Genomic DNA, 10,633 nt, shown 5'->3' with positions numbered 1-10,633 from the left:
CCAACAAGCTTTGGCGTTATCACGGTCCAGGACATTTCAGTTGGGACGAAGTGGACCACATAACAAATGACGCTGCTGAAGACGTGACACCTGAAGAAGCCACCGTCAAAGAAGAAACTCTACTCAGTTTTGAGAAGGGAAATGATGAAGCTCTTGATGAAGTTACTACCACTGATGTGACTGTTACCGACGATAAGTCATTTCCTAATGAAGTAGATGAACCCCACGTGAAGCAGAAGCCAACGAGACGGAGACCATTACGGAAGAAGATACGTCCCGTAAAATTAAGAGACTTTGTTGAATTGTAATTTTGTGTTTGTAATTCTGTACATTTTGTTTACTTTTTACTACAGTAAACATTTTTTTTATTTTTTTTTGTACATAATATAAACATTTCAACTACATTTTGTTGATTGTGACATAGGTTTAACATATGTGTCATGTTTGAAGAGTTTATCTTATGCTGTACTGATTTCAAGTAAATTCTGTCTAAAAGGACTTATTCCCTTGATTTAAATTTGTGTAGGGTTAACATGTAATGTGATTTTAGGGTGGCACTGTAGTACGCCTCATAGCTTACATCACTAAAATGTGGGTTTTGATATCCACAGTGGGCAGAGCACAGATAGCCTGTTGTGTAGCTAGGTGTAGTAACAAAAAAAATCAAACAAAGTATGCATTCCATATTGCAAATATCTCAAGCAAATTTGTAAATCTATTTGTTCTTAAAAATATTCTAAATCTTTATGATATTGTATAAGGTTAGTATAAAATTCTCATTTGTATTAAGATATAGAGAATTTAATAAATTTTTTAAAAATGTAGTGTCAATCAAATGAAGCAAGAATTGTTCACCACTTACAGTGTATAAGCTTTATCTAACTTTTTAAGTATAGTTTTTGTTTCATTTTAGGAAGCTAAGTTGTTCATATGAAATTTAATGTGTATCCATGTTAACGAGGTATATCAAACTTTATTAAATATTGTTACATCTCTGGTCGTTTGTTAATTTCCCGTATAATTTCTTTCTGATGAAACTTCAGCGATACAAGTCCTTTCTTAAATAAAACTAGTTTATTCTTTCTCAATTCAACTTTGCAATACACTTAATTTTCACAATCACCTTAACTTAAACACATGCTATAATTTACAACAAACAATTCACACACTTTACCGTGCTTGACTCAATTGTCCGTCTCTATTTCTGCCTGTCTGCAATTCTATCTCAATTTATTGTCTGGCGCACATATATACAAGAATACCGCACATCTAGTAAACACTCGAGCATTCACAAACCTTCGAGAATATCATAACGTGTTACTAGCGTCACGTGACTTTCGCTGTCGTAACAATATTTTTTAACATGAAAATTTTTTATTCACTTATGTGATAAGATTATTTTGCTTGATCATGCACATTTTTAGTTTATCAATACCTACAAAACTCTTTATTTCAGGAAATCCATTAGAAGAAAAACACAACCAGATAGGAGATTGGAGGGAAAAAGCAACAGTTGTCTTATCACACTTAAAAAAAGTTAGATGGTGAGTGTTTCTTTCCTCAACGAAAGAGTGTGGACCCATTTTCTTTAGAACATAACTTTTCTCTGTCACTTAAGGTATCCTTCTGACAAAATATATTCTTAAGTATAGCTTGTTATAGCTTAGAAGTTAGTGGAATATGTTTTATTTCCATTTATTTAGTTACAGAAGCTTTGTGGTTCCATTCATAATTTATAAAGACACCTGCTTGAACAAGTTTTAAAGCTGTATGTAACAGTAATGTTTTTATGTATAAAAGAAAATGAATATTTTGGAATAAAGTGACAATTTGGTAGAATTTATTGTACAAAGTTGCACTTCAGTTCGTAGCTATAAAGGTTCATGTTTAAATTAATGATGCTTCTAAGACAATGACTGTTGTTCTTATTATTGTACAATGTCAAAATGATAAAGTTTAATTAGATATATTAATAGACCAATTATATCATTCTATTTTGCCAGTGAGAAATATTATTGGTTGTGGTCACAGCAAATAAAGCTGATAATCAACTTTTTTATGTAATTGTAGGATAGGATGACATAGAGGGGCCTTGTGGTGAAAATACAGTGGTGTTTGAACAAAAAAATATAATATTCTATTTTGCCAGCACTTGCAATGACAATTCCAGTAGTGTGTTATTATTGTAATAAACTAATGAAATAATGTATTAAAAGTAGTATTATCAGATCTTCTTACTGCCCATTTCTGTTTTAAATGTGGCATATTTAAATCTTTTCAAAATTTATTTTCGTTTGTAAATTGGGCTGTTCTTTGTTGAAAGAAATGAGATATTTAGCAAATGCCTTATCAATTTCCCACAGCCTCGTAAGCATAGGTTTCAATTATAAATCGCTAACTTCAATCAATAGTGATAAATTTCCATTATTTCTTTTCATAAAATTATACTATGTGATATTTAGTATAACAAATCCATTGAACAATTAATCATTGAAATAAATATACATCTAAACAAGGCTCCCAACTGTGGGCCAAGAAGAAGGCACCAGCAGTGGCTACTGTTATTGACTTCACTTCTGAAAAACCTAGAGGATCACGAATAACTACTACTATTGTTTCAATGACTGACAGATACACTGCTGCATGTTCTAAAAGGTGTTGTGATGCAGGTGCTATAGTTCCCACATAGTACATTACCTCTTCTCACATAAATAGCTATTCTCGTTCTGTGCTGCCCTCTATATTCAGTACTGATTCCAATGTGTCTCTCATGCAAATAATCGTGCGTCAACCCTCCATCAATAAGAGTATGACATACTCTCATGGCACATGTGACTCCCTCTATTCAATTTGATCGAACTATCACTTTTCGTTTGGCAGTATTCGTGTTCAGACGTTTTTCTTTTGGTACTCTTTGTGTGAATAGTGATTTTAATCATTTAATTTCCAAAGTGGGATTTTGTCATTAATATATTTTCTCACACTTGCATTTTTACATCAAACACTTTTGTTTGGTTTAAGTATTTATACATTGAATTCTGAGGTTCATGTTCCCACTTTGAGTGTTATACCTCTAGCACTATTTTCAGAGGCTGCAGGAGGGGGAAGACCCATTGTGAGATTGATCATTGTACGGGTCAACCTTCTTCTCCTGAACTTGCCACACTAATCCCCCTGAACAAGCCCAACCTGTTTGGGCTAATGAAGATTTTTTAGCATTTTTACAAAACTGGATTTCGCTGTGTTTCGGCATGATACAGAATTTTTCGACATGATTTCTCAGGTAAATTATGTTTTATCCAATTCCCCGTTTTTATATGATTCCTTATTCCTTCCATTTTGGCTCGTTTATCCTATTCGGCTCTTGCTTTACACATGTGTACATTTGCTACTTTTTTTAGGGGTTTCTATATTTTTTCTGTGGTAATGTGTTTTCGATCACGTATCTGAGACTTTGGAACCTCATGTGTAATCTGTGCTTCAACACTCAGCCCTTTTCTATTCGGTTGCACGTTTGTTGCAGTTGAAACCATGACATACCCTATTCCTTTTCCTTTATGGTCTTTATCTACCCTTTCCAAGGGTTTCTCATCTCATCGTTCTATTCAACATTGATGGGCATGTCATCAACTGTACCAGAGACTAACCAGAGGGTTCCAGTCCAGTGGTAGCTTGACTATATTATACTGTTACCCTTTAGCGATTTTTCACTACAATTCCATGGGTTCTTCAGTTTTCATCAGAGGGATTTGTCCTTCTATTTTTTCTCCACCTTCTTTGTCCCTGGTACCTTTTTTCTTCCCCAAAATTTGGGATCCTGCCACCAACCTGCATATATGTAAAGTGGTACAGAATTTTCTATCTCTACAGGCCGTTGTACATGTTTCATCTTTCTCCAGGCTTTTATTCCAGGCTGTTTGTTGTCTTCATGCCAAATCAGAGACTGGTGACATGTACTAGGTTTGTCCTGCGTCATTCTCATTTTCAATCTGCCCTGTTTTACCCTGGAGTTGTTTCTCTCCATTAGGTGAGCTTTTTCTCCAGGTTTATTGATGACAAAGAAAAATTTTGTGAATGCTTATTTGCATATCTCGATATTTCATCACTCACAACCCTCTCTTTGGTTTATTCTCCATGGGGTGGTTTCACTGTTCCATGCACTGCCCTTCTGATTTGTTTTGGCGCTGTATGTCTTGTTGGGCATTCATTCATCCCTCATATGCTCTTGGGTTGTGCTTTTCTCTTTGGTTGACTGGCTACTGTTCACTCATTCCACACAGCAGTCTGCCTGTTACCCTTATCAGCTGCTCCTGTGGGTGGCTCTATGGACTATTAATCAAGTTGGAGAAGTCCTTACTGTTACCTATCCAATATCTTGACCATTTGGATGTTTTCTTTTTCTACACACATCTCAGTCAGGCCTACCCTTCTCCTCTTAAACTTCATTCAATGAGTTTTCAGTTTGATTACAGTTTGCGAAGTTTTATCATTTGTGGATGGAATCTTCCATGGGAGCCTTTATCCCCTTAGGTCAGGCTCATGTGCAGGCTCTTTCATGGGCTTTTTACAACCAGTGAAATTTTGTCAGCTCTTGTTACCTTTCTTCTTATCCTTGTCATCGCTCAGCTTTCGTGGTTAGATCAGAAGGTGTCCATCTTTCTCCTCATCCAGTTTTCCACATTTCATGGATGCATCCCTTTGGGGATGGGGGCATGGATTGATCATCTAGAAGATTCGGGATTTTTGGTCTGTGGCCAAGAGGTCTTATCCTATCCACATCCTGGAGCTTCTTGCTGAAGATCATGATTTGATTCATTTTCTCCATCTGGCCAGAAATTGTCTGGTAATGATCCATTCTACCTTTTCTTCAGTGGTTACTTATATTTATCATTAGGGCAGCAGCACCCCTTCTCAAACCCTCTGTATTCATATTTTGGATATTTTTGGGCCAACACGTTCAATATTCCTATCATTGCATGTCATGTTTTGTATGCTTTCACTCTTGTTGTGGATAGGATTCCCGTCCAGACACCATTTATCTGATGGAATGGTCTCTCGATCTGTTTGTTTTCTAGTGGCTTTGACTTCAATGGAGTACTCCTCACATAGAGGCTTTTGCTTCATCCTTTAAACACAAATTGCATGGTTTTGTCTCTGGTTCCTTGTCTTCTTGCTCTGGCTATCGATGTTTTCAGCCAGAGGCAGTGCAGGACCACATTAATATTCCCACACAGAAGGGCAGCCTGCCATAGCAGATAACAAATCCTGAAGGAACACGTCCATAGTTAAAGTGTAGGAGAGGTAATTACCTGCAGGATCGGGAAAAAAGGAAATGTGTGGGACAAGACTGCCCAAAAATCCAAGACCAAGGAGAGAGAAGACCTCTAATCCAAAAGTCAAGAGAGGAAATCCACATGACAAATAATAATGGGTTGATCAGGGAAAACTTTGGACCCAGAAACCAATGAAGGAAAAATTCCATTTGTGTTGAGAAATGTAGGAAGGACGAATGAAACAAGCCAGAAAAGAGGCTAACAGTCGGGAGAAGCTGGATCACCTCGCCAATTACCAGGAAAACCAGGTGTGAAGACACAGGACAGGAAGGTCTGGATGAAACATTACTGAGGGTGGTGAAGAAGGGATGAAGACAAGAGAAAATGGTAACAGAGGAGGAAGTTGGAGCTGGAGAAGCCATGGAAACCACAGCTGAGATGGCCAGGAAAGAACTATCAGAAGAACTGAACATGGAATGTCAAGAATGAACGAAATCACATGGACAAGAAAGGAGAATAAGAGGATAGATAAATGTGTAGATCCAATCCACTTTGCTTGCATTTGAAACACTCTCCCAGTGCTCTTTGTTTCACTTTCCCTTATGTCTTCCTTCCTTTTCCTAATCGCCTGTGGACGTTGGTGATCTGTTTATTTACTATCAATGTTTCATGTACTCTTTATCCTTCTACATATCTTTCCCTTTCTCCGAATCGTTTTTCCTCCTTAACTCTTTGGTGGCTCATGAGGATAATTTCTCCATGTAGCTGCTTTCCTTCTGTTTCACACCATTATCCTTGTTCTGATCCAGATAGACTTCTATGTCCTGTACATGATCTCCTCTGTTATATTGCTCACATGGCTTCCTTCTGTGGTATCTATTCCTACCTTTTTCTTCCTTGGCAGCCATTTTCTGTTCGTGATCTTTCTCCTTCCACCTTTGCCATTTGAGTTCAGCTCTTCATTCGATTGGCTTCTTCCTCTTTATTATCTTCCTCTCGTATTCTGTTTCAAATGTCTTCTCACCCAGTTCAACATCTTACCTTTTCATTGACATTTCATCTTCATTATTATTTGGAGGTACTTCTTTAATCAGGCATGTGGACTACCCAACGAGACTTTGACTGAGTAAATTATTTGTTTCTTATTTTTCCTTTTTAGGGGTCTTTTCCCTTTTATTATGGTTCGTTGTTCGTATCCCACTCTGTTGTGAATGATGCCTAACAAGGTATTCTTTAACTGTTCAAATCTGCAGAGATGGGGTGTTCCACAAGATCGCTTGTAGGTTTATCTTCACAATAGAATTGCTTCATAAGTTTGCACGTCCCAGACTGTAACCACCCATGGACTACATGGGTAAAGCAAAAGGGGAGAACTGCCCATCCCTTGCTATGCCTTTTACTGAATAAGTTGATATGGTCTGCTTTTTATAATAGGGTTTTGTGGTCACCCATTGCATTGTCTCAAGTGTTGTCGTTCCTCCAGACTGTCCACTGTGTTTTACCCTCCTTTTCTTCTAGTTGAGTTTGAGAGTCCTTACCACTTTCCAGTTCCAAGCCATTGGGGTGGTGGACCATGGAGGTATCCTCATGAATGGGTTAATGAAATACAAACAAAATATATAAATCATTATAAAATCATTCAGTTGAGAGTAGGGTGGTGGTGTTCTGTTGGTATAGATGATGTGATATCCTCCACTGTGAAACATAAAAACAAATGTGAGTGAGACGTCAAAATTTGATTAGGATCCCTCATCCTACCCTCACGTGGATGTTGGTTCCCAGTGGCCGGGTTTTGGATTTATAGCAGAACCAATCAACACAAGTCCTCACACATGTCTTACGTATGTCTATATTCCTTCCCTCATTCATACTTCATTAGTGTTATGGTTCATGGTGGAGGTAATTGCAGATTGTTACAGTTTTTTCCATTCCACTGTCACTCAGTGTTTCTTATTCCAAGGATGTTTATGCGTTTAAGGTGGTTCCAGTCAATTTCACTTTGAGGAAGTTGGTTTACATTATGTAGACATCTTTTCAATGCCGGATGTTCGGTTCCCGGATCGATCTATAAATTTATCATTCCTATGTGCTCCATTCATGAGTCGGGGTGTACTAGATTATCCCATGAACTGGAGGATAAAATGGTATGATCCTCTTTCCTACCCCCACATGGATATCTGTTTCCATTGCCCTGAGTCTTGGATTGTAGTTGACTTACCAATGGTACAATCCTCATCCTACCCCTGCGGGGATATTGGTTCCGAGCAGCATGGGTTTTGGATGTGGTTGACTTGCCATGTAGGGATCCATTACACCCTAGCCACTCTACACCTGGGGGCACATTCTTTTCATTTTACCCATTTTTATAACTTCTGGGATTGAGTTTCATAAATATTGCATGGTTTGGATCACTTTCCAGCCATAGTTCTCTCCCAATTAAATGTGCTCCTCTGTTCCCCCCATATTGCAACATCTTTCTATGATGAGGGAAGAGTATACCTAGTTCAGAAGTGGTACAGTTCCCCGCATTAGATCTTAGAATCTGATTGTCTCATCTTAGGGAGTATCCTTCAGATGCTTTTGAAGGATGCTTCTTTTTTTTTCTTTGCACCAGTCCCTCCATCTATTCAATGTGGGATTCTAGCTGTTTATGTGAGCGGAAGTAATGTACCATATCAGAAGTTATAATTTTCCTACACTGAAAATGTATTTCTGATAGGTACTTACCTCCATTTACACTTCCCATCCTTCATCCCCACTGAAAACCAGTGCTTGCATCTTCTGCCAAAACTCGAAACTGATAGTTCAGTAGAATTGAATAGAGGGAGTCACGTGCATCATGAGAGTATGTTGCACTCTTATTGGTGGAGGTTTGATGCATGATGATTTGCATGAGAGATGCATTGGAATCATTCAATCCCAATGGAGGGGAGATAGAAGGCTTGTGGCATGCATAATTTTTTGGCATATAGAGGGCAGCACTGCATATGTTAATGTTGAGAAAGGGGGAGTGTACTGTCAAATATTTCGAAAATTAATTCTAAAGAAAGTTGGAAAGAGGAAACAAAAGTGTAGAAAATTTTATGAATCTGATTTAGGTATGGATGCAATCCATAGTATGTTACCAATGTAGCAATGATACATCATGAGTACCGATCCATAGTATTGATTAAACATAAGATTTTCAGTGTATCCAGCAAAGAGGTCGGCACAGGTGGGGCCTATTTTAGTCCCAATAGTGACTCTGCAGATTTGTTTGTAGTAGTTACCATTAAAAGTAAAGGCACTAAATGTAAGTACAAGTTCAGCTAAACGAAGAAGTGTGTGTGTGTGTTGGAAAGACCAGTATGGGTCTTTAGTCTAAGAAATGTTGTAGTGCAATTAAATCCTCACTGTGTGTACAATTATTTTATATGGTGAAGTGTAATGTTCTTTTTCAGTTAAATGTGTGTGTTCTTGATTAAAGAAATGGCACGAGTAGTGTCCTTTATGTATGTTTGTAAATTCATGACAAATGGTGATAAAACTTTGTCAAGGTAACTAGAAATTTGCTCTGTAAGGCAACTGCATGCAGATACAATGGGTCGGCCCGGATATTCATCTTTATGGATTTTAGGGAGTAAATAGAAAGTGGGAATTTGAAGTTCATTTACAATGAGATTCTGCATTTGTCAGCATCAGTCATATATTGAATTGTAAATGTTACTGGGCTGTTGAAGTCAGAAATTGGGTTGTCTTGAAGAGGGGTGTAGAAAGTACTGTTGTTAAGTTGTTTCAAAGCTTCAGTTATATATAAATCCTTGTGCCAAACTACTAAGGCTGGTTTTATAACAGTGTCATCTCTTTGTTTCAAACTATTTAAAAGTTAAAGGGGCCCACCCATTATTTCTTACAGACATGACAAAAATGTAAAAGAAATCCTGGTGTACAGTAACCTTAAAAACAAAATGACACTCTAAGCACTCACACACGTGTAAACAAAACAGGCATGTCACATGCCCACATATAAACAGCAGTACACATATACAAGGAAACACAACTTTTGGCATAACACAGTCCTTTACATGTGCCATTGAATGTATCATTTACTGTATATTTTGTAAAAAATGCAATAGTTTATACATTGGACAAACAGGCTCCTGACTCAGTGATCAAGCACAAGAACATCTAAGCCTTATTAAACTGCAGAGCTGAGATACACCTATAGACAAACATTTCACCATCAACAACCATAAAGTCCAATTCTTGGACTTATTAGTGCTCCAACAGACATTCACAAAAGAGAACGACTGTAAAGGTGATTAATCTACAATCTGGGTACCTTACGTCCATCTGGTTTAAATGAACGCTTTTCTTTCCTACTAGATTCTCTTTATTTTTCCATATTTTGCTTCAGTTTTAATTTCAATCTCTTTTGTGTTTTCTTGACTTGTAATATTTATGTATAAGACTTAATATTGCACAGAAATTTCACGCTCCACGTTCCAAATACTACACATGCAATTTCTTTTAATTCTGCACATGCATATTTGTTGTAAGCTGTAAAATGTGACAAAGAGCACTGACTCGAAACACCATCCATCTTTTAATAAAAATATAAAATAATTGGTGATTGTTCAACCTATTCTTTAATTTCAATATCTTTGTCACCTATGCAGTTTTATTTATGTATTTGAGTTCGTTTTTAAAAACAAGATCAGGAAAGAAGGGGAAGAAAAGTAAATCATAAATAAGAGATTACTTAAGTTAAATATGTATTCCAATGATTGGTCTGTCATCTCTATTTATACACACAGGTCTATTTTTAATTATGCAGATACTGTTTCTTAAGTTCCTTTCTATGTCTGTTTGTGCATTTCTTAAGATCTTTATATTTTTCTAGTCATAATTACCATCACAGTTACAGAAATGTAAAACAGGTCACCCCTGGCAAAAATTTAGAAAAAATTCAGCTTTTAGGTCAATGTTTATATATTAATCTGCAAAAAATCAATTCTCAAATATTTATGATGAAAAAAAAAGAAATTTTTAACAAACACACTGAAAATATTTATTGCACTACATGTGCCAGAAACATGTTGCTTCTGTAAAATATAATTGTAGGAAAAGATATTTAAAACTATATTCACTCATATTTCATTGATTATTTAAGATTTTTTTTCTCAAATAAAACAATGTCTTCAATAAAATATTGTTGCGTCAGGGAGGTCACGTGACTAGTATCGTGCCACCTGTTTCTAGAACTATCCTGTTCCTTCAAGAATGCCTAGCATTTACTAGATATGTGTTAGTCTTGTATATATAAGACGTTCACAACGTGACGGGACAACAGAGGTAATGAGTAATTGAACTGCAGTCAG

At 36.7% G+C, this 10,633-nt stretch overlaps 1 long non-coding RNA gene across 1 annotated transcript in view; it reads left to right on the top strand.

Moving 5' to 3' along the window:
• Positions 1-1,446: 1,446 nt before the first annotated feature.
• LOC111087324 overlaps positions 1,447-10,633 on the top strand; it is a 10,555-nt gene continuing 1,368 nt past the window's right edge. Inside the window, exon 1 of the long non-coding RNA XR_002612030.1 lies at positions 1,447-1,544. This is a non-coding gene — a long non-coding RNA (uncharacterized LOC111087324). The remainder of the gene's footprint in view (positions 1,545-10,633) is intronic.

This window comes from Limulus polyphemus, unplaced genomic scaffold (genome assembly GCF_000517525.1).
Source record: "Limulus polyphemus unplaced genomic scaffold, Limulus_polyphemus-2.1.2 Scaffold2012, whole genome shotgun sequence".
Taxonomy (NCBI): Eukaryota; Metazoa; Arthropoda; class Merostomata; order Xiphosura; family Limulidae; genus Limulus; species Limulus polyphemus.
Note: the sequence above shows the minus strand (reverse complement) of the source record. Positions and strands in the feature narration are given on the sequence as shown.